Here is a 24,287-nt window from a genome sequence, read left to right on the forward strand (position 1 = left end):
ATAAATATTATGGGGAAGAAGAATGAAGCTGGCGTAAAACATAGTCAAGAAGTTGTGTAACAGTTTGGCTCAAGAACAGGGTATCTGTATGAAAGCAAGTGGACAAAAAGCCTTTAAAAAGATAGCTAAAGACTCTCCTTTTTATATCCCCCTTCTTCACCCAATACAGAGCCTTACTGGTAACCATTACTCTTGGGGCAGGAATATCACACAGTCAGCTGAAGTTCTATTCTAGTGTCATCTTTGGAATTGAGATTCAGTCTTTGCTGCAAGAGAGTATAATATGTCATAACCATTGGCAAAGAATGTTGTGAACAAATCGTATAGTTTTCCAAAGGATTCCCTTTCATAAAGATTTGGCAAGGAAAAAAATTATGATTCTATCCACATTCTAGTATGCTATTAGCTCATAGGCTCACAGAACTATAGCAATAGAGGAGACTTCAAGAAACATAGACAGGTAGCACTGAAAGGTACTTTGAATGTCTTCCAGCCAGTTCCATTTCCCTATCTTCCAGGGACTTTTGTGTCTATATTAAGCGACTGCCTAGTCTCTTCTTACATCTTCCCAGAGGAAAAAAATTCTCTAAAGCATCTCTACATCATATGTTCCTTCATTTTAAAGTATGGAAATGGGGGCGCCTGGGTGGCGCAGTCGGTTAAGCGTCCGACTTCAGCCAGGTCACGATCTCGCGGTCCGTGAGTTCGAGCCCCGCGTCGGGCTCTGGGCAGATGGCTCAGAGCCTGGAGTCTGTTTCCGATTCTGTGTCTCCTCTCTCTCTGCCCCTCCCCCGTTCATGCTCTGTCTCTCTCTGTCCCAAAAATAAATAAACGTTGAAAAAAAATTAAAAAAAAAAAAAGTATGGAAATGATTTTATTGCCCATTAATGCTTCCCTCTACCAAGAAATGTCAAGTGACCCCAAAGGTATCAAGAAGGATGGACTGCAACCTTGTGATCTTGTGAGAAATACAGCGTGTTATTTAGACTGGAAGATGATGTGAAAAGTGAATGAAAACCTGAGGCCTAAATCTCAGGAACTTCTTTTTTCATCAATGATAGGGCCAAGTTACTCAATTTGTTAGTGCCTGACTTTCCCCAGGCCCCAAAATGGAAAGACTAGTTGTATATTATGAAATTCTTTGAGATCCTTCCATAACTTAAGATAGTAATAAAAATTAAAATCACATATCAATAAAATATACCTATAATTTTATGTAAATCATAGTTTATGAGTTTATTCCTCTTTCTTACGTGTTTTTTCATTCCCAGGTAGGGCATGAGTTCCATGAGGGTGAATCCATACCTTATGGAAGTCTGTTTCTTCTCAGCTTCCAGCATAAGCTCTGGCCTCCTCCAAAGACCTTTAAATAAATTGATTTTTGTAGCATTTTTAACTTGCCAGGATTGTCATTTAGAAATATTTTATTAAATTTGTGGTTACTTTCCTTCATTTTCCTTTTTTATTATGTAACTCACAGTGATTGCATCATCACCTGGCCATAAGAATCATGATTTAATTATAGAATAAATGTCATAAGTTTGTCTGCTTGCATATAATGAAAAAACAAGAGATTCTACCTCTAAGATCATTTAGAAATTCACTGAAAGCTAAAATGAAAAGAATTTTAGTAGGATTCTACACATACACACACTCTCTACACACACACACACACACACACACACACAAGCAATTTATTACTTATAATTAAATAACATCTCCTTGAAAACAGTTTGCATAACAGTAAAAGGCAATGTGTGAATTATAAATATCACAATTATGGCAAAGAAAATTGATTTGTAATATGCAGGCCACAGGTATTTTCTAGGACACCAAAAGATTTTGGCAGTTGAGACCAGCACTTTCTTTACCCTTTTTACTTTCTCATGAGATTATGCATATTTTCATTACATTATATTCTAAGGCAGAAAAGAATATTAAAGAGCGCAATAAATAATCTTTATTTGTGTGCCCTCAAACTTTCTCCTTAGTGACACAATGCCACTGCGTATAAGTAATGAAGCCCATGCTTATTAGCACTCACTCAAGTCAGATCCTAGAAAATGTCCATTCCTGCATAGTTAAGAATTGATGCTATACTGAGGTTCTTTGATTCCTATTAACAGATACCTTATTGAGCTAAGTCGGAAGAGTGAGCCCAAGGTGTTTGAAGGTGCTTGTGTTGTGTTGTTAGAGAAGGTTGTATGTTTAAATACTTTCTCTTGGATTTACTCACTATTGCCATGTTATTGGTAACAATGAAATTACTGCTTATGTATAGAAAACCACTTGATTACAAATTCCAAAAAACTTTATGTTTGTAAACATCAGACACATTAATTTAGGGAGTGTCACCAGCTCTGATGCACCAACCTCCACCTGCCTCTATCCCAAGTAATGGTTGGAGATGGGCCAGATGCATAGGAAGCTTCCATCTGTCTAGTGGTGAGCACTTCATTTAAGAAGGCCCATTTCCATCTATCTTGTCAACATGCCAAAGGGGCCAGAAGCACAATGGTGTGTTGCTAAGAGGACATAATCCTTCAAGCTACAGCTCTTTATTTTACGGGGCCCAAACTATTCTGAGGCAACCCTACTCCTGGATATACTAACATCCAATGACAGGAAGTCAAAAGGAACTTTAACTATTGAATTACAAGGCTGCTAAAATGCATTACAAGATATTTTCGTGTCATTTGACTTGTTATTGAGTACTGTTAACAGTAATTACCTCTGGGGGTAGAATCAGGATGAACTTTATTTTCTTCTTTGTACTTTTTCATATTTTAAGTGTTCTCTAGCCAATAAAAATAAAATAAAATAAAATAAAATAAAATAAAATAAAATAAAATAAAATAAAATAAAACATTTCTATTGAGAGACAACAGGGCATAGTGGGAAGGAGCAGAGGTATTGCAGACAGACCACCTGGTTCAAACCTTAGCTTAAGTTGTTACCAGCTCTGTAATCTTACACAACTGACTTATCCTCTGTAGCAAGTTTCCTCATTTGCAAAGTAGGGATGATGACAATAATAGTAACTGACATAAGACTGTTATGAGGATAAGTTAAAGTAAGTAAAGCAATTAAAATAATGCTGGCATAAAAAGTAAGCACTTTATAACAGATAATGATTATCTTTTAAAGACGCATCTTCAATACTAATGCTGCTTATCCACGGCTTGGCATGATACTGCCTTTCATCTATATGATGAACTTTAGCCTCTGTATCAAAAACAAACTGCTCTTATTCTGATAAAAAATCAAATGATTTCTTTAATCCTACCTATTTCTATGAAAAGGGCAATGTGAGCACTAGACACAACATGCTAAGTAGAGGCTTGAAACTACTTCAAGCGAATAGGGTCACAAAGAACATTAAAACTGGGATGGGGCCACCTCATGGTTAGTGTCAGTTCTATTACTGATTCTGTGGGTGACCTCTGACAAGATGCTTGCTTTCTCTGGGTCTTCTCAGCTTCTCTATCTGCAATATTGTCTATTCCAATACTCTCCTGTTCTCATCTCCTCTACCCCATATAAGGGGGAGAAAAGTACTGACCTGCTGAATAGACAATAAGCAGTAAAACATTCAAAATAACAGTATTTCCATGCAAAATATTTTAGAATCTTGCACTGTAAATGCTGATCCTCAAAACATTTCTGTCATGGGAGTGACACCTTCCCCTACCTTATAAGCTAAATAACTGACACATCAGAGGTTTAAATTTAGACACCACGCAAGACTTATCAAAGTCAGAGTACAAAGAAGGGCAACTGAGCACCTGCTAAGTGGATGTGGAAGTGTGCTGCCTCCCCAAAATGAGGGAGTTGAAATGACTCATTGTCTTTGCCTAGTAGTCCAGCACTACATCTTCCCACTCTTCATTATTCCTACTCTTTTCCAGAGAAGGGCAGGGTGTCTAATAAATAAGTAAGAAGAGATTTATGCATGAAGTTATTTATCTTTAATGATTAATACTAGTAAAGGGAGGACATGCAGAGATTATCCTGCCCTTGAGGGACCTGGAGTCCACTATCAGGGACTGGTGAGTACACAAAAGATCAAATTACAGAAGTCAAATATAGCAGATGTCATATGACATTTCAGGTTCTGGGAAGCCTGAGATACTCTACTAAGAAGAAATGTCTTTTGCCTCAGTTTACATGAACTCAAAATAATGCTGGTTCATTATCATCTCCTAGAGCAGTGCTTCTCAATGAATCTATAGTGAAGCCAGAATTTATAAAAGTTTCTCATGAATCAAAGATTGATATTTTTGTAAAATGCAATACAAATGAATTCCCTTAAAATGAATGGAAAGAAAGTAAAGACACATCAAAACCTATTTACTATATAGTCATCTGTGTTTACACTCTGGGTGACATTTCCAAACAAATCATTTGACATTTGCATTTCCAACCAAATCATTTCATACATATGAAGCCCAAGAACTGGCAATGTAAAAAGATTTTATCCAAGGTCATATGACCCAACTTGAACAAATTAGGGACAAAACATCAAGTGTTCACCCTTCTACCTAAAGGATTTGGTGATTTCTATTACATCCCCCATGTTGGTGTGTTAGTCTCTATGCTCTCACTCTTCCCTTCAGAGAAGTTGATACTAAAAGATGGTTTTGTCTGAGTTTCCTGTTATAAAAACTTTCCACATTAGATAAAATCAAACTGCTAGCTTATTGACAAAATATTCTCTTTTTTTGCCAAGTTGCCTATTATAAACCTCCACCGTAGACACGTACCACATTGGTTCATTGGTTCATCTTCTTTTGTACTTTCAACTGACTTCTAAAGTGGAATGAAGGAGGGTCAAAAGGGAGAAAGATTACTTTTTTTTTTTTTTCAACGTTTATTTATTTTTGGGACAGAGAGAGACAGAGCATGAACGGGGAGGGGCAGAGAGAGAAGGAGACACAGAATCGGAAACAGGCTCCAGGCTCCGAGCCATCAGCCCAGAGCCCGACGCGGGGCTCAACCCACGGACCGTGAGATCGTGACCTGGCTGAAGTCGGACGCTTAACCGACTGCGCCACCCAGGCGCCCCGAAAGATTACTTTTAATGCTGCAAATTACAGCCATTCCCTATCTACTATTCTTTAAATTACTCAACATAAGTCAATACCTACATCCACAGTAATTCTATATATATAGGAAAATTTTTTAAAAGATAGGACTGTACCCTCAGAAGAGAAAACTAATCTGTGAACTATATTCTATATATTCTATATTCTATCTTGATTCCTTGTTTGGTTTTCCTTTTGATATTCAGGTCTTAACTTTAATTTAGAAAATAGATGAATAACAATCCTTTCATGCCATAAAACCAAGGGCATTCCATATAATCATTGAAACTGGTATGGTCATTATCACCTGATGATTCTAGTTGATCTAAAATGCAGAATTATTGTAATATTTATAACACAAAGGCAAATTTATTGGGGACCCTATCTTTAGTCCCAGAAATTCTATAAATTCTTGATGACTCTGTAGCTAATTCATGACTGCAATGTTCTTACAGCAAGAACCCCAAATGAAACTATGTTCCTTCAATATTAAAATTACGTTGCTTCTTACCTGTTACCCCAGCATGTGTTTCTAAAACCTACTGAATAATGTGTTCAACATGGTAGGACAATAATAAATTAAATCCTTTATATTCTTCAATTCTTCAAATCAAGAATTCTCAAAATTTTTAAGGAAAAAAAATCTTTCTATTTATATAAATTATGAGCATGTCTATGAGGAAAGCAGGAAACATCCACTGCTATCAGTTTTGCCTCCCACTCCTCTGCGAATCCCGGAAACTCAGGAGGGAGAAAAGGAGAATCATGGTAGTGATGATATAAGAAATTACTAGGGAAGTCTTACAGATCAAGTGAGGGGCAACTGTTTTTCTAAATTGTTTCTTTACTGTTAAAAAAAATCCTTACATATGTTCAAGAAGTCCTATTGACTAGGCACCTAGTATAAGAACCCTAATAAATTCCCAACAGACCACACTTTACAGTCGTTAGCTGCCATGTCCAAGACAAAACCTTTCACTTAAATTCCAAGTTTAGAGATAAATGGAATAAATGTGTTGATTGTTCTTTCCTTTTCTGAAAATTAGCCACCATATTATTTTTAACTGTACCGAATTCAGCCACAATTCAGTTCTCTATGTTGTATCTTCAATTTACTTCAATTTAACCTACACATTAACAGTCTTTGAACTAGCCAAGCAGAAACACCCTGAACTATAACCCCAGAAATAGGTGAAATGAAATCAATGTTACTAAATCTGCATGTAGTGATTATAGATGGAAAAATTCCATCGTTGCCATGACAATGCCACACATGCCTTTGATTTTTTTTCATAGAATAACAAAATGTACATTTAATAGAGATGTCTAATTGTCTTTCACTCTGGTTTTTGCTCACCAATATAGCAACATGCTTTTTGTTAAACATCACAGTATTGAAGTTGCTCTGCCTCCAGCTGCCATTAACATATTTTGTATTCATGCTTTGTATAAATTTTGAAAATTTTTCAGTTTAGCTTCCCAAGTATACATTTAATTTATATCTAATGAAACAGGAGAATGTTAAGTAAATGTGAATTGATTAACTGAAAATAGATGTATTAGTGTTTATTAACCTAACAGTAGATAATTTTATTGACTATTTCCTGAACATTGTTAACCCATAACACCTAAACAATTTTTTTAATTGAAGTTTAAAAATAAATTTAAGCACAAACAGATTAAGATGATTCGGGAACTGGTCCTTTCCTATCATTAAAGTCTTAACTGTAACTCAATCTCCTCAAGCAATTCATAAAAAATTCCTTAGAAGGCTATTAGTCCCTCTTTTACTAAATACACACTTTCTTTTACAACAAAACCAGTAAATGGTTATTCTTAGTCACCTGGACTAAACATGAGTCAATATCTTTTTGGACACTCCAAGTCTGGACATTCCAAATCTGGGAAGCTTTAGGTGTCTCTACTCAATCAAGCCATAATTTGTTAGATGTAACTCTTACTCTTAGTCTTAAATTGTGTCACTTAAACGATAAAGCTTTACGTACTTAACGCAGCTCTTGGGTCCCTCACAAAACTATTCGTCTATTAAGTCAATCCCAAGTACTTGAATGATATTCATATGAACAAATAACTATCGCACCCAGCTGTCTTTGTATACCACTTTCTTCCTTAAATTATGACTCTAGTGTCCATATATAATAGGAGCAGGCTATAATTCAGTGATAACTCTGTACCACATTCCAGTCCCTCTAGCCCACATGTTCTCCTCAAATTCCAACAACAGGAGCTATGGTGGAGTATTTCAGCATTTTAGTAAATGTCCTACCAAGCCATCAGTCTGATTTTCATTAACTTTGATTTCTATAAGTACATGGATTAGACAATGTTTTCTGACATGACTGACTTTTGATGGAACTGGTTATCTCAGCTATAAGGCTGCTCTAGGGAAGACAATCTTATGGCAAGGCCATCTTGGCATTTCAAAAATATATCCTTTTGAAACAAAATGCAGGGGGGGAAAACCCACGTGCAATAAAAACCTGACTAAAAACAAAACCAAAAATAAAACATTCTACTATAAGTCTATTGCACCTACAACTGAGGATTGTCAACATATTGTGAAATAAATGGAGAAAAACACCATATGTAGTAAACTCCACTTAAGAGCCGGCTCATATATTTTCTTTAGTTTTCTCATGGTCACGCCACAACTGAGGAGCAGATCCAGTATTCAAATGCAGGTCCGTGACTTTAAAGCTTATGCACTTTTCATTATACCCAGTTTCATTAGTACTAAGACATGCCTGAAGGGTAGAACAGACAATGAATTCCACCTCAAGCCAATGAATTTTCTGTCTTTACCATTTGGGTTATAGTGTGAACTACCTATGCAATCTGGCACATGAGGTCATGGTATAAAAACTGGTCACAGCCTATTTTAAATCACTACCTCAGTAGAAAAGGTCTCAGAACAAGATGGGACACCAGCAAGTTACTAGGGGTATTTGTCTTTTGTGGACCTACTATTTTACCCTTCTCATGATCTCTCTCTTTATGTGGATGATATTACCATCCTTCCCCTCCCTCTCTAAATATCAGAAAATAGGTGACCTGGATATATGGCATCCCAGTGAGGACAGGCCCACCTGATCCACTCTCTTTCACATGCCCAGTCCAGTGCCACAGTATTACCTAAGTAAAACACCCTCTGTGGCTTCACTGTCTTGTTCTGGCTTCTCCATTTCTAGGGCAGCGTGCAGAGTTTACTAAATTAATCTATTCAGAATTCCCTCCAAATATGTTAACTGCCTACTCAAAAGCTCTTGGACTCCCCATTATCTCCAAGACAGTCATTTCCTTGTCTTTTAAAGAAATCCACAATATCTCATTACTATTTTTCCATTCTCATTTCACACAACTCTGAACTGATACCACAGACAATTTTCTGAACACGCACCAAATTTTCTCACATTCAGGACATTACCTTAAGGCTAAAATGATATTCCCAACCCAGGGTGATGTTACTTAACTTCAGTTGATCACACAGGACCCACCTCAAACGAATCTGCAGTCCTGAAGCTGCTGATTTCTTATTCTGCAGCCACTACCTTATTGAGCTCTTTACCTCCTTTAAATTTCTTACAGATTAGTTTCTTACAGTTAGTTAAAACATTATTATATTATGTATCTCTCTCTCTCTGTCACACACACACACACACACACACACACACACACTCACACACATACTTGTCCTGCATATCCCTCCAAGATTTAATTACTCATTTCCACATCCCTCATAGCATGGGGTTTTAATAACAACAAGTACCCAATAAGCATTGCTTGAAGTAAAGTAACATAAAGTACCCTCTGTAAAACCTTGAAAATATGCCCCAGTGTTTTCATACCAATATGCTTAGGAGCAAAAGCTATAGAATTTTCTATAGTAATAAAACTGCCTGACTTCATTAATGCAAGGTCAGAAATATGGGCCAGCTTGGTGCATTAAGTACTTTCACATCACCCTCACTCCCACCCCATCATATACCTAGGGATGTGTTTTTTTTTCTTTTTTACCAAGTCACAGATGGCATAAGAGAGAAAATGGAAGAACAGCTGGTACTTCCACAATGGTACCTTGGGCTCTCTCAGAAACTCAGTTCAAACTGTCCCCATAGCCAGAACAAAGCAGCGAAAAAAACAAAACTGCCTGGCAATAAAACACTTTATTTCATTTGAATTGCCTGAATAATAGCCTCTACCCTCTGTTTAGCTTTAACTTAGGTGACCTGGCAGGTACAATTGCAATGTGTGGGCTCCTTCAATAACAGCAGTAAAGGCATAGTCTTCGAAAGCTGCCAGCATTGATAGCCTCTAGATGTCGCTGGACAGCCTAAGCACAGATAGGGGGTAAAAAGACAGAGATGAAAGGAAGGAGAATCAGGAGGATGGGAGAGCACATCCCCGTGGAAGACATCCCACTCCTCCACAGAACACTTATTTGTGAAATCAGCAACAACTCCTTCAAGGATTTAGCAGATGTCTTATTTGAATAGCCCATATAGTTCACATCTCAAGCAGAAGAAAGTAAAATAATGAGAAACTGAAGTGGAAAATTTACTTCATGCTTACGTAGCATATTCACTAGAAAAGGGGATTTCTGTCCCAAATTTGGGGATTGGACGAATAATTTCCTAAGAATATGTAATTCTAAATTCAATATACAAGTAGAACCTTTCTCTTCTTGGAAGCCGCTTCAGCTGAAGCTTTACTCTTCAAAGTGTCACCTCCTAATTAAAACTTTCACCCAACCCTCCTAGGAAAATTATAAAGTAAACGCCAAGTGCTTACTATGTGTTAGGCAATATTTTAAACACTGGAGATACAACTGTCAATATAAGATGCATTGTCCTCAAATCTTGTGGAGCTTTTATTTTAGTAGAGGGAGCAAGGACCAATTGGTAAAGTGGACAGGTGGGAGTGGAGGAAAGAAATGAATAAACATAAATAATCCAGATAATTTTAGAGAATGTTAAGTGGCCTAAAGAAGATAAAGTGATGTGATAGAAGACTGTCATATTTGGAGGGTACTGTAATTTAGGTCATTGGGGAAGAGTTCTCTGAAAAAAGATATTTGAGTTGTGACCTGAATGACAAAAATAAATTCAGAGACAGAGAGAGAGAGAGAGAAAGGAGAGAGAAAGAGAGAACACAAGTGGGCAAAAATATGAACCCAGAGCATTCCAAGCAAATGGCCTAGAATATTTCTGGCACAGAGGCTATAAGATGGAAATTAGTTGGAATAAGTTTGTTACATTTGACAAGTGTAAAGAAAGCCAATGTGGCTGGATCATAGTGAACAGAGTAGAAGGTGCTAATATGGAAAGCTGGACTAAGAAGCAGAGGTCAGATATTACAGGATATTGTAGGTCCTGGAAAGGGGATCAAATTTTATTCTAAGTTCAGACTTCTAAGCAAGTCTTTTAAGGATTTTAAATGGAGGACTGACACAATCTAATTTGCATTTTAAAGGATGACTCCAATTTTTTTTGGAGAATGGACAGTGGCAGAGCCAGAACAAAGAAGGAAAAAGACAAAAGTTAGGCTAACAGTTCCGGTTCAAGCTGCTGGGTGCTTGGATCAGAACTGAAGCAGTCCTACTTTCACTATGCTCCTGCGGGGCTCTGAGTGAACCTCTACTATAGAATTATCACACTGTATGGCATTCTACTTTTATATGTGTCTGTTACCTACAGTAGACAACAAACCATTTGAAGAATGAGACTACATCTTACTCATCTTCCTAGCCCCCACCATACAATGCAGAGCTGACTTAGTAAATGTTGATGGTATGAATTACAATCCTATGACCCACTCCCCAAAGCTCTTTACCTTGGGTAGATTATTTCACCAAATGTCCCCCAAGCCTCAATTTCCTCACCTGTCAAAGTGTATGTCTCTATTTAATCTCATGGCATTCTTTTTAATGTTTATTTATTTCTGACAGAGAGAGAGAGAGAGAGAGAGAGAGAGAGAGAGAGAGAGAGAGAGATCATGAGTGGGGGGGGGGGGGGAAGAGAGAGAAGGAAACACAGAATCTGAAGCAGGTTCCAGGCTCTCTGAGCTGTCAGCACAGAGCCCGACGAGGGGCTTGAACTCATGGACCATGAGATCATGACCTGAGCCAAAGTCGGATGCTCAACCGACTGGGCCACCCAGGTGCTCCGAATCTCATGGCATTCTTAATAACAAAGTACATAATGGAGAAGGTAGAGCTTCGTAAAATTACATTTCCTTTGAAATGTTAGGCATTATTGTCAGTTCCTCTCTTCTCTTAAACACCTGCTTTTTTTATAAAGGAACATTTTTTCCCCCATATTAGAACTCACTAGAAGTCTCTATGGAAATCCTAGGAGAATTTGGGGATTCTGAATAATCATTTGATTCTCTCAACCCTCCGCTATGCTAGGTGGTTTTAAAAGTACAAGTAATTCCTTCATCTTAAGAATTTCCCAATCATCCTAACTCTTAACCTCCTACAGAAGCCTGGGCTCCACTAATGAACCAAAGTAGATACAAAAATAAGTGTGCAGTACAAAGGCAGTGTGGTGTACAGACAAGATCAGGCCTTGAGTCTCCTTTTGATTTTGCCACCTTCTAGTGTACTTTGCAACATGATTTTATGTACCACTCACCACGTCTTGGTTTTAAACATTCCATCATTATTGATGAGACTAGAGAAAGGGTCTTTAGTTTTTCAAAGACAAACAGTTCTCCAATAGCAACTACATGTCCCACAATTCAATTCAATGCTAGTACTGACTACCTGGAATTAGCACTGACCCCACAGCTGAAGGACTCTGTCCTATAAGACTGTCTCCACTTTAGATGCTAGTCACAAATAGGGTCCCTAGCCTACCTGCACTTCACCCTAGACAACTATAATTGCATGGGGTGTCCCACAATTCAATCATCAGGGTCAAAAATTTCCTAAATGACTCAACAAAACTCAGAAAAGCACTATATGTTTTATCCTTGAAAAATATGGGTTCAAACTGCATGGATTTGAATGTGGATTTTTTACAGTCTAGTACAATAAATATGAATGCTTTTTCTCTTCCTTATGATTTTCTTAACATACTCTTTTCTTTAGCTTACATTATTGTAAGAATACAGTATATAATATATATAACATACAAAATATATGTTAATCAACTATGTTATTGGCAAGACGTCCTGTCAACAGTAGGCTATTCACAGTTTAGTTTGGGGGGAATCAAAAGTTATATGCAGATTTCTGACTGCGCAAGGAGTTGGTCCCCCTAACCCCTGCAATTGTTGAAGGGTCAACTATACTTACAATTCCAGGCTACAATTCAGAAGCAGCCAAGTGGAAAAGCTGCAAAGGGGAGGGTATGAGGAAAGTGGGGGTACGCAGAGCTTTCATGTCCTGTCCAACACACCTCCCTTCCAGCATATCAATGTGTTCACCCGAAAGTTCCCTTAGGCTTGTTTTTTCAGAGTTTTTATCCAAGTTTCATTACATAGCCCTGATTGATTAAAATTCATCTGCAACCCGTCTCCCCTCCTGGGAGGTTGGAGGTGGACCTGAAAGTTCTAAACCTCTATTCCAGTGACTGGCTTTTCTTCTGGCAACCAATTCCATCCTGAAGCTCACTGGGTGCCTCCCAAGGGTCACCTCTTAGCATAAACTCAGATATGGTCAATAGGCGTTCCTTATGCATAACAAAACACTCTTATCACTCAGGAAATTCCAAGTGTTTTAGGAGCTCTGTACCAGGGCAAAAGACAAACACATATTTTTTTCATTGTAACTCAAAGGGCAATCAACTAGATTATTTCTATGTCCCCTTCTATGGTTCTAAACATTCTTCTATTGGTTTTTATTTATACTTCAGTTTGTCAAGTCAAGTTCTGAACCACTGAACACAAAATCACATGGGTATAGATGTCTGAGGATTATGTGAAGCTTAACACAAAAACAGGATAAAAATGGTTAGCTCTGCATTTCTTACCACCATCACAAAAAGAAAAGATTCTCCATGCTAATGAGATTTCCCAAGACTAGATAAAAAGAAAGAGAAATAGAATCAAAAATGACAATGAATCTCATCCATTCTGATTTCTCTGTATTTGATCATATCTTAAACTGCAAACAATAGCAAATGTTTTCCCCACAGACAATTCAAATAAAGAGAACAAACACATTTTCCAAGAGGATTACTTAAAATGTATCGGAGGTGATAAAACAATTAGAAATATACATGCATATTCATGAACAAAGACGTACATAATGATATGTTATTCACAACTCTTTAGTTGCAACTCCAAACACAAATTCCCAAAGCACCACGTCAAGCTAGACTTTTACAAATCTAACATGATATTAGCCTTCAGCTCTGATAGATTTCATATACATACATATATATACATATATACATATATATATATATATATATATATATATATATATATATATAATTATAGAATGCCTAATTATAGAAAGGGGAAGAAAGAGGAAGAAAAAAGAAACTGGCTTTAGTCCTGATGGATTTTGTGTCCTCGTGTTTTCGCCACACTGTTGTGTTTGCAGGAGTGATTTGTCACTTCAGTACACACAGACAGCCACAGTAAGGATTTTGCTCCCTGTCTTAAGAGTAAAATAGATGTCATATTTTTCTCATTTCCTGTGCATTCTGTCATGGCCAATAACAAGTGATCAGAAAGTCACCGACACTTTACTGTTAACGGGCAAGCAACCAGAGGGTTTGGCAGCTAAATTGCAATTATTCCAAAATTTACCAAAGGCACCTTGTATTTCAGGCAGTAAAGGGAAGTCACATTTTACAGCACCATCTTGTGAAAGAATAAGGAACTGGCTTGCCAAAGTAATAAGCAAAGAACAAGCCTTTCCAAGCTCATTAAAGGAGATTGTTTTAAAAATTAATTTCTTCATAGTTGTTTGCTCCTTCACAATATATATGTATGTTTCTAGGCAACTCAATTTGGAGAATTTTTCTTTTCATTTTCAATATTTTTCTCTTGGCACAACTAAATCATTTTGATATTAATCATCAGAGCCACCTGAAACAAAAATCTATGGATTATACCTAAATATGATTTCATATTCAGGCAAAATATTTATCATCTTCTTTATCTATCTCTAAGTATTCTCTTCTTTTAAGCTCTTCTCTTGTGTCTCCACAGATACGAGGACACACAATTTTTAAAAATGAATGGAAAAGGGGGAGGCCAGAGAATTCATTTCTAATAGTTTCCCATAGCAGGGCATAAATCAGAACAACATAAATTGTGTGCATATTATCTAGTATCACAATCAATACTTGTCCTACAAATTAAAAGTGGAAAATTTATGGATGCTATGTTACTTATCTTGAAGTTGGTTTTCTGAATTTTAGGAAAAAGATTCATCAATGCTTTACTCATTATATTCTGCCAAATATCATTTCTTGTTCTAATTACTTGCAATATGTACCTTTACTCAGTCCAGCAGCTTTCCGACTTTAATGTGCGTGAGAAACATCTAGAGTACTTGCTATTTGTTACCAACCAGACATCTACTCTATCCCCAGGCCCTGATTCCAGAGAACTGAAGCTAGAATCCTGCAATACGCATTTCAACCAGGCCACAATTCTAAAGTGGCTGATCTATGGCCACACTCTGACAACACTGGCCTGACTATACCATCTCATTTTATCATCTGAATCTGTTGGCCTCCTGTGGGACCTCTGATCTGTGCTTACACCCCACCTCCATTTGATCAGTTAATTTTCCTCTTCTATCATATTTTCCCTATAATACTTTGGCCCTGGATCTACTGTTCCTCTATTTGTATGTTGCTCAGTCTTCTAAATTCCTCAGTACAATATACATATATTACCCAGTGTCTGACTTTGGATGAGAGGACAGTCTGTTAATGTCTAGAACAAAGGGAACACTTAAAAGCATCACAATTAAGAACATCCTGACAAGATTCCTAATCGAATTTTATGTCCTATTCTCCACAGTGTTCCCATGACCTAGCATAATATCTCCCACATGATAGACAGTCAACAAATATCTACTAAAAAAATAAACACATTGTAAAAAAATTTACCTTGAAACTACTATAGAAGTAGTTAGTTCCTGACATCAGCCCTTATAATTATCCATGCCGACTTCCTCAATTTACAGGTAGGTGTGCAGAGGCCCCTCTAAGGCACGTGCCTTAAGCAAATCACTTATAGAAATAAGACCCAAGACTTCTGACTCCCAGTGAAATCCTCCCCCCACCCCTGCCCCCCACTACTAGAGCAGATCATCCTGGTGTTTTCTGGAAACAACCTTACGGCAATTAAGTTGTTGTTTGCAACTAATGTTCAATTCCAACCAGACTTCTTTTCCTAAAACACTGAGGATTTCTGAGGGTTGATAGCTCTCCTCTCCTGTTCTCTGACCTTCAACCTCCAAAATCTAATTATCTCCAACTTCATAATCTCCTGGGTAAAATCCTTAACAGGAAAGAACAGGCACAGCTGTACTCTAAGCACAGCTCTATTTACCACAACCATTATAACTTTTCTAATTAAGGTTCCTACAGCTGAGCATTTACAGAGTATGTGCAGTAATTTTGTTTTCACCAAGTTCAAGGTAGGTGTATAGTCCCCATAGTTTGTGAAATAAATGTGCTGGGAGAAATATGTGTGTGTGTGTAAATACACATACATATAGATGTATGATGTATGTATATGTTATACATGTGTGTAAATACACAATACACATACACACATATAAAATATGAAAAGGAGGGGCGCCTGGGTGGCTCAGTCGGTTGAGCGTCCGACTTTGGCTCAGGTCATGATCTCACGGCTTGTGAGTTCGAGCCCCACATCGGGCTCTGCGTTGACACCTCAGAGCCGGGAGTCTGCATCAGATTCTGTGTCTCCCTCTCTCTCTGCCCTTCCCCTGCTCATGCTCTTTCTTTCTCTCTTGAGAATAAATAAACATTAAAAAATTTTTTAAAAGGATTTTAAAATACGAAAAGGAAGCCACACGATATGGCACCCAGAACTTTACAGTGTGTATGGGGCAACATGAATCTAGGCCTTGATTCTGCCACCAGTTTTTGCAATGTTCCCTTCCTTCCCTGGGTCCAGTCCCCATCTTCCAAATCAGAGGTTAGAATCTGGGAGTCTAGGGAAGTCTAAGATTCCTTACAGGTGCAGTCTCTTGGATCTTAAAGTCCCAGAGTAGGAAACTCACTTGCTTTCTAAATCTTAAAGCTAGAAAGAGATTTGTACACAAGGAAAGATTAGACCATAATTCTACTCCCAGACCATCATGAGTCTGCATTGACAGGTTCTGTCCTGGCAAAGGAAGGTTGGAATGAGGCGGTGGCTTCTGCCATTACTCACTCAGCCAAGCGGGTCCCTCTCCTCTCCCACACTCCTTATTCTCAGCCCGTGTTGCCATATCTGAGGGTTGTTTGTATGTTTCCAGAGCTGATCTAGTTCACACACACCAGTGTTATGACCACTCCTGCTCAATTCCCAACAGAGACCCATCCTCCTGCCTTCAAGAACTCAGCATGGAAACCTTTTACAAAACCTTGTTCTGCAGTCCTGCAGCTGAACTGCCAGAGGTTCATGAGACAGTTAAAAAGATACAGCTGGATGAAGAATCCTCCTTCTGCTGCTTACAATCTCTGAGACCTTGAACAAGCCCTGTAATTGTATTGAGCCTCCATAAAAGAGGACTGGACCGTGCACCTCACCAAACTGGTGTCCATCTCAAAGCTGATAATGTGCAAAGTATCACTCCCAGAGCCTGGCCCATCACAAGTGCCAAAAAAGCAGTTAAAATGCCCAAGAGGCCCCTTCCATTCCTCAAATTTCAAATACATGTGTGAGAGATAAATCCATATTTTTTACAAGATTTGAAGTCTGTAAAAATATAATGTTATTGTCATTCTTTGGGAAACAAAGTTCAGAGCTGTGCAAAGAACACATAGGAAGCTGCCCACGCACATCCTGTCACTGTCACATAGGAGGCAGTTTTAATTCCACAAAATAATGCAAAGAGATGAAACTGCGCAGCTGTACCTGATTTCTACCTGAGTTCTGACTTGATATGGGGGTAAATCGCTTGCCCTCTTTGGGTGTCGGACCCCTTCTGTGCAGTGCGGGGGTGGAGCTGGGCGACCTCTAATTGTCCTTGCCGTTCAGCGACTGCGGCGGTGCAGCCCAAAGGAGGCTGTGCCCTCGCAGCCCTGCGCCTGGGCGGGCCAGGCGCCAGCAGGACTCCCTCCTCCCGGGGCAGGGCTTCCCTCGCCCGCTGTGGGAGGGAGTGGGGGCGGCTCTCCTGCAGCTCCCTAGAGACCAGGCGGCGCTGTCCTCCCACCATCAATAACGCAGCCTTTTGTCAGCAATAAATTCCCTCCAAAATTAATGAAACAGCCCTTTTAAATTCTCATGTCACTGCATCGTACAGCAGGAGCTGGACGAGGCTTCCTGTTCTCTAAATAAATATAAAAGCCATATAAATTGTCTGGAGGCGATATCTAGCTCGCTGGGCCACAATCTAATCTCCTCGACCGCCTACAGAAACAAGGAGAAAGATGGAAACCCAGGATCAATGTTTGATCTCTATTGCAGAAGGCACTCACTCTATCACTCTGGCAGGAGCCCACACACACACGGGGCAGCGCTTCCCTGGCAGCCCTCTCCCAGGTCACTGCCGGTCTGCAGTAGTCTGTACTGTGACCTAGAGTGTACTGTGTAGGAATATGAGAGGCCAAGGACATCTTCTTCCTTTTACACCTGAAGAAACCAAAGCCCAGACGAAGAATAAAGGGCCACAATCTACACTCTAGTGTCCAAGGGTCCTAAATCAGGGCTTCTCCAATTTTAATGTGCAGTAGATTGAGTAGGTCTGAGGCGGGGCCTGAAAACGTGTATTTCTAAAAAGTCCCCAGGTGCTGCCCGGCTGCTGGCGGTGTAAGCATTACTAGTAGCAAGGGTCTAGAAGAACTTTAGCTCCATTGATGCAGAGCCAGACTTATTTTTTACTATGTTCCCACACCTAACATATCAGTGCAGTAGGTTTTTAATAAAGGTTTATGGGAATAACTAATTGGTACATAAATAAGACAGCATTGCATAGTGGTTAGAAACTTGGACCCTGGAGCTATCCTAGCTCTGCTCACATCCTGGCAATGCCACCAACAAGTTATGTGCCTTGGGCAGGTTACTTAACTTCTCTGTACCTCAATTTTCTCAACTGTAAAATTGCATTATGAACAACATATGTCTTACAAGGTTGTTGAGACAGAGGGAAATGAGCTAATATATATAAAGTGCTTAGAACAGTATCTGGCAAGTGGTAAATAACACAAAAAAGTGACTTGCTCAAGGTCACAGAGCTATGTAGAAGACCTAGACCACCACTTATGTCCCTTGACATTTTAGTTCAGTATCATCATGTAATACCTTCCAGAGGAACATTCTATTTATTTAGTTACAAAGGATGACATTTCCACCCAACAAACCCTCTGAGTTATGAAATGTGAATGCAAATCCCATGAAAAGATATTCCCTGATGGAAGGTAGCAGACAATTAAACGCACAGATTTAAGCCAACAAGAAACTCAAACACACATAACTTCATAAGGAGAAAGAAGCCAAACCTGGTAGTGACACAGATCTGAGTTTAAATCCCAGGTCACCCACGAAGAATCAGTAGGAAGGTGAGCCGGTTATTGTCTCAAAACAACAATCAGCACATGAATAAAATAAATATTTCTCTAACTTAGAGGGTTGATTTGCAGAATAAATAAGATAATGCGTGTAAGGCATATAATGCCACTTTATACATGGCGACAACTCCAGAAATAATAGTCTGCAATGGTTGGTATTAGTAAAGCCATAAAACATTTATAAGAGGCACAGATTGGAAAAGCAGCTGACTGTTTTCCAAATGGTGGAAAAACTCCTTAAGTCTCCTAAAGCAATATGGACTGGATGACTGTTCAGGCTTCCTCCAGTTCGGATGGGATGTAACACCATATTATGACTCCTAAACAATAGAAAGTTGTCATTTGCAACATGTGGACTGGACGTTGTTCCAGGCCAGCAGAAAGCCTCATGGTGAGGGACCTGGATATGGCCTGTCTATATCTGAAAGGTCTAGGCAGAACCAGACACTAGAGAGAAATAATGCATTGTCATGTGACTTTAAATCCTAAGAGAATTTTGAATGTGAAGATTTAATATGTAAGCCAGTAGTGCCCTTAAAGATAGTGTATTACAACTTTCTTTTTAACTTGTTTTCCCTCTGATAACAATTTAAACATGAATGTATCAGTAACCAGAATCACTGGCATAATCTGAAGCCCATGTTCACTCTCAAAGAGCAACCCCATTAGCCTATGCCCAAAAGTTCAAAGACTATATATATATCATCATTGGAGAACTTCTGGGATCAGCTTTGACATGTAAAGCCTTTACAAGTTGTCAACAAGAAAAAGATGGACTAACTGAAAATCAATGACTTTTCTTGAATTTATCAGATAACTGAGGCTGCAGGGCAAAGTGCTACCCCTAAAATCTGGAGTGACAAACAAATCCATAAGGTACAGCAACCAAGATCTGCTTACTTTGAACCCAAGCCTCTGGACCCTAAGCTGGGAGGAACATGTAATGATCATTTTGATGAGCTTCTGAAAGCTGACTGGGGACTAGCATAAAAGCGACAATATCTGAGGAATGCAGTCTTATGAAAGGCTCCACATTTTCTTAGGCTTTTCCTCCAGAAGCCCCAGAAAGTTCTCACTGTGAGGATCCCAGAAAATATCAGGTTCTGCCAGAAGAAAGGGAGAGGAACCACCGTAAACAATGGTACAGCCACTTTGTAAGACAGTTTGACAGTTTCTTACAAAGCTAAATATAGTTTTAACATATTATTCATCAATTTCACACTTAAGCACCTACCCAACAGATTTAAAAACCTATGCACACACAAAGATCTGCATACAAATGTTTACAGAAGCTTTATTCATAACTTCCAAGAACTGGAAGCAACCAAGATATCCTTCAAAAGGTGAATAATAAACAAACTGTGGTATGTCCATACAATGGAATACTATTCGGTGATAAAATAGAAATTACCTATCAAGCCAGGCAAAAACATGGATGAATTTTAAATCCCTATTTCTAAATGGAAGAAGTCAGTCTGAAAAGACTACATTCTGTATGATTCTAATTCTATGACATTCTGGAAAAAGCAAAACTATGGAGACTTTTGTAAAAAGATTGGTGGTTGACAGGGGTTTAGAAGAAGACTTAGAAGTCTTCTTAGAAGAAGATCGAGTGGGTGGAGCAAAAATGATTTTTTAAGGTGATAAAAATATTCTGTATGGTACTGTAATGGTGGTTACATGGCATTATGCATTTGTCAAAACCCACAGAAATTTACAGTATAAAGTGTGAAGCAATGTATGACATTTAAGGAAAAGCATTTATGAGGTTGAAGAATCCCAAGACAGAGTACAGACTGACTGAAATCTAACTGTACTACAAATTTATGAAATAACTTCACTGAAGGGACTGGGGGAAAGGTGCTGACCTGAATAACTTTGAAAATGAGCGTGCTCCGTAAGAGTAAGTCAAAAGGAACTGTACATAAGCACTGTACTCTATTTCAAAAGTCATTTCTCACATGGATGAGTTAATAGTTCAGAAACCACTATGCATATATACTGCAATTTAACAGTTAAATAAATATGTGATGGATGGTGGGAGCCAAGTGTCTGACTCTTATAGTGGGAAGTTACAGATAACCAGGATTAGGAGGTAGAATGATCCACCTGATGACAATAGAGTTGGAGACAATGCTATGAACTCACATTTAGCTTTATACAGACACAGATGATTACATAAAGTAATAGTTATAAATAAGTACCTGTACACAGGTTAGCATATACATACATATTTTCTGGCTCTGTCAGGTGAGAGAGCCTAGAACCAATGATATGCCAGTAGCAATAAGCACAATTAGTACACAGATCCCAGTTTTCAATATCAAGTTTTAAAGAATTTAAATGGTTTTAAATACCACTTAAATGGCAAAATTTAAGTGTTTTTAAATGCCATTTTTAAGTGCCATTTTCCAATAAAAGATACCAGGGCTCCTTTATGAAATCCTTCATTCTAGGACTAGGGAGGGAAATACATTAAGATGAACTTGGAGCATCTGGTTTTGCCAGAAAATAAATGGACACAGAAGCCAACTGAAAGAATTCCCCAGTGGCCAATGCTGGAACAGTTTGAACAATAAAATACGTATAGTTCAATTATCCCCCATGAGTCCATACTAATAGAAATAAATGATATAATGAATAAATGAATGAATGAATGAATGAATGAATGAATAGCAAATCTGCTGTGCAGAAGAATTCCGAATAATTTCTGCTGAGACTCTACACCTACTTACTTCAACAGGAGTAATGAAGGGAAATGAAGCATACACCTACTTACTTCAACATGGACTGCACATAGTGACTTACTTGCAAACAGGACTGCATGGAAACAAAGAGGAATGACACAGCGGAGAAACCTGGTAAACACTCCTTTAGCTACATGATCAAGTTTAACGTCAATGGTGATGTCAGATTAAAGATAGATAGATAGATAGATAGATATAGATATATATAGATAGATATCCTTGCTGTGATGTAATGAGGATAGCACTTTACCTTTGCAATCTTTCTCCCAAAACCCATCACTTCAGTCTAATCATGAGAAAAACATCATGACAAACACCAATTGAGAAATGTTTTAAAAAGACCTGACTACTGATCTTCAAAACTGTTAGAGTCCTCGGGGCGCCTGGGTGGCGCAGTCGGTTAAGCGTCCGACTTCAGCCAGGTCACGATCTCGCGGTCTGTGAGTTCGAGCCCCGCGTCAGGCTCTGGGCTGATGGCTCAGAGCCTGGAGCCTGTTTCTGATTCTGTGTCTCCCTCTCTCTCTGCCCCACCCCCGTTCATGCTCTGTCTCTCTCTGTCCCAAAAATAAATAAATGTTGAAAAAAAATTAAAAAAAAAAAACTGTTAGAGTCCTCAAAAACAAAGTTTGAGAAACTATCTTAGTCAAAGGGAACCTAAGAAGACATGACAAATAAATGCAGCATATTATCCTGGATGAGAATTCTGGAACAGAAAATGAGCAATGGGTAAAAACTAAGCAAATCTGAATAAAGTATAGACTTCAATTGACAATAACCTATCAGTATTGATTCATTAACTGTGATAACTGCACTACACCAATGGAAGATGTTAATGATAAAGGAAATTGGGTGTGGAATGTATGAGAACTCTCCATTATCTTCACAATGTTTCTGTACATCTAAAACTTTTCTAAAATAAAAAATTTATTAGACAAAATCTGAGGGTCTCTCAAATATCTCTGAAAATACAAATGCTTCCTATAAAGAAGCTTATAGTTATCAGTCACTTATATCTAAGTCACTTAAATCTAAACAGAGAGGAGTGTGATCAAATTCTGGAATGAAAATAAAATAAAATATAGAGATCTGTGGGTCTTCAATGTAAATACATAAAAAGAAGAAGTAAGGTGTATGGGATACGCAAGGTAGATGAGAATACTTTTTAATTTTATGTCCTTGTAATAGAAAAGGCAGATACCATGAGTGCCAAGATGTTCTGGTATAGAGTGGGAAGAGCAGCATGACCCTTCCTGTACTATTTTTGTCAAGTCATCTGCTATCTTTGAGTCTCAGTTTTTCCATATAGTTAATCAAGAGATTAGATTTTAACACCTAAAGAGTCACTCATCTCTGGCCTTCTATGATGCCGTAGTATGGTTTTATCAAGGGCTAATGGCAAAGGAAATTAACAAGAAGCAGAAAGCTTTAGTTACATTAATTTACTTTAACTTTTGTGAGTGTCAAATTCATAATCAAGGAAAATGGCCTATTGCATATTCTTACTTTATACATTATTTACTACTTTTTAAAAAATGTTTATTTATTTTGGGGGGGGGGTAGAGAGTGAGTGGGAGGGGCAGAGAGAGAGAGAGAGAAAAGAGGATTTGAGGCGGACTCTGAGCTGACAGCAGACAGCCAGATGCACGGCTCAAACTCATGAACCATGAGATCATGACCTGAGCTGAAGTGGGACGCTTAACTGACTGAGCCACCCAAGTGCCCTTATTTCCTACTTTTTAAAAAAATTTTTAAAAAATGTTTACTTATTCATTTTTTTTTTTGAGAGAGAGAGAGAGAGCAAGCAAGCAAGCACAAGCAGGGGAGGGGCAGAGAGAGAGGGAGACACAGAATCTGAAGCAGGCTGCAGGTTCTGAGCTGTCAGCACAGAGTTGATGCAGGGCTCAAACTCACAAACTGTTGAGATCATGACCTGAGCCAAAGTTGGAGACCTGACCAACTCAGCCACCTAGGCGTCCCCCCTATTTCCTACTTAAAAAAAAAAAGGAACCAGATGAAATCCAGTAACATTTCATTCATCTTTTGATAATGGAAAATTTGCCTTTTAAACAGGAAATTTACATTTGACCAGAGAAAGGCAATCTAGAGTTGGCTCATTCCTTTAGCTTGGTGACACTTCACAAAAACAGGCTATAGGTTAATATCTGTTTGTCACAGATGCCAGTAAATTATTTATGGCATAAAAGAATAGAAGCATATGTCTATTTAGATAAAACAGCATAAAAAATGCATTCTTCACTTCCTACACTGATTGCCATTTCATGAAATCTCTCAGATGTGACATCATCAAACTCATGTTGCATTGCCAAAATTCTACAGAGAACAAATAGAGAAAAAATTAGCCATTTTTAGAGACAGATTAATGATATAAAAGTTAATGGTACGGGCATGTTTTGTTTACTGGAGAAGGCACAACTGATGAAGGAATAAACAATCTAGCAAAAATGAGGAACTGTTTCAACACAATTTATAGTTGTTTTACAGAAGAATGTCTACTCAGAATTTAACCTGTAATAGACAAAACCAATAGAAAGAGAAAATTCATTTACAGCAATTTAATTTTAAATTTTTATTATATTTCCCTGATAGTACCAGTATTTGAAGCTTGCACACTGAGTCATTATGATTGATGAGGGGACTGCTTTTCTGAATAATTAACAATGGGCTCTCACAAGCCCTGATGAGGTAGCTCCAGCACACAGCTG

Source organism: Prionailurus bengalensis, chromosome C2 (assembly GCF_016509475.1).
Source record: "Prionailurus bengalensis isolate Pbe53 chromosome C2, Fcat_Pben_1.1_paternal_pri, whole genome shotgun sequence".
Taxonomy (NCBI): Eukaryota; Metazoa; Chordata; class Mammalia; order Carnivora; family Felidae; genus Prionailurus; species Prionailurus bengalensis.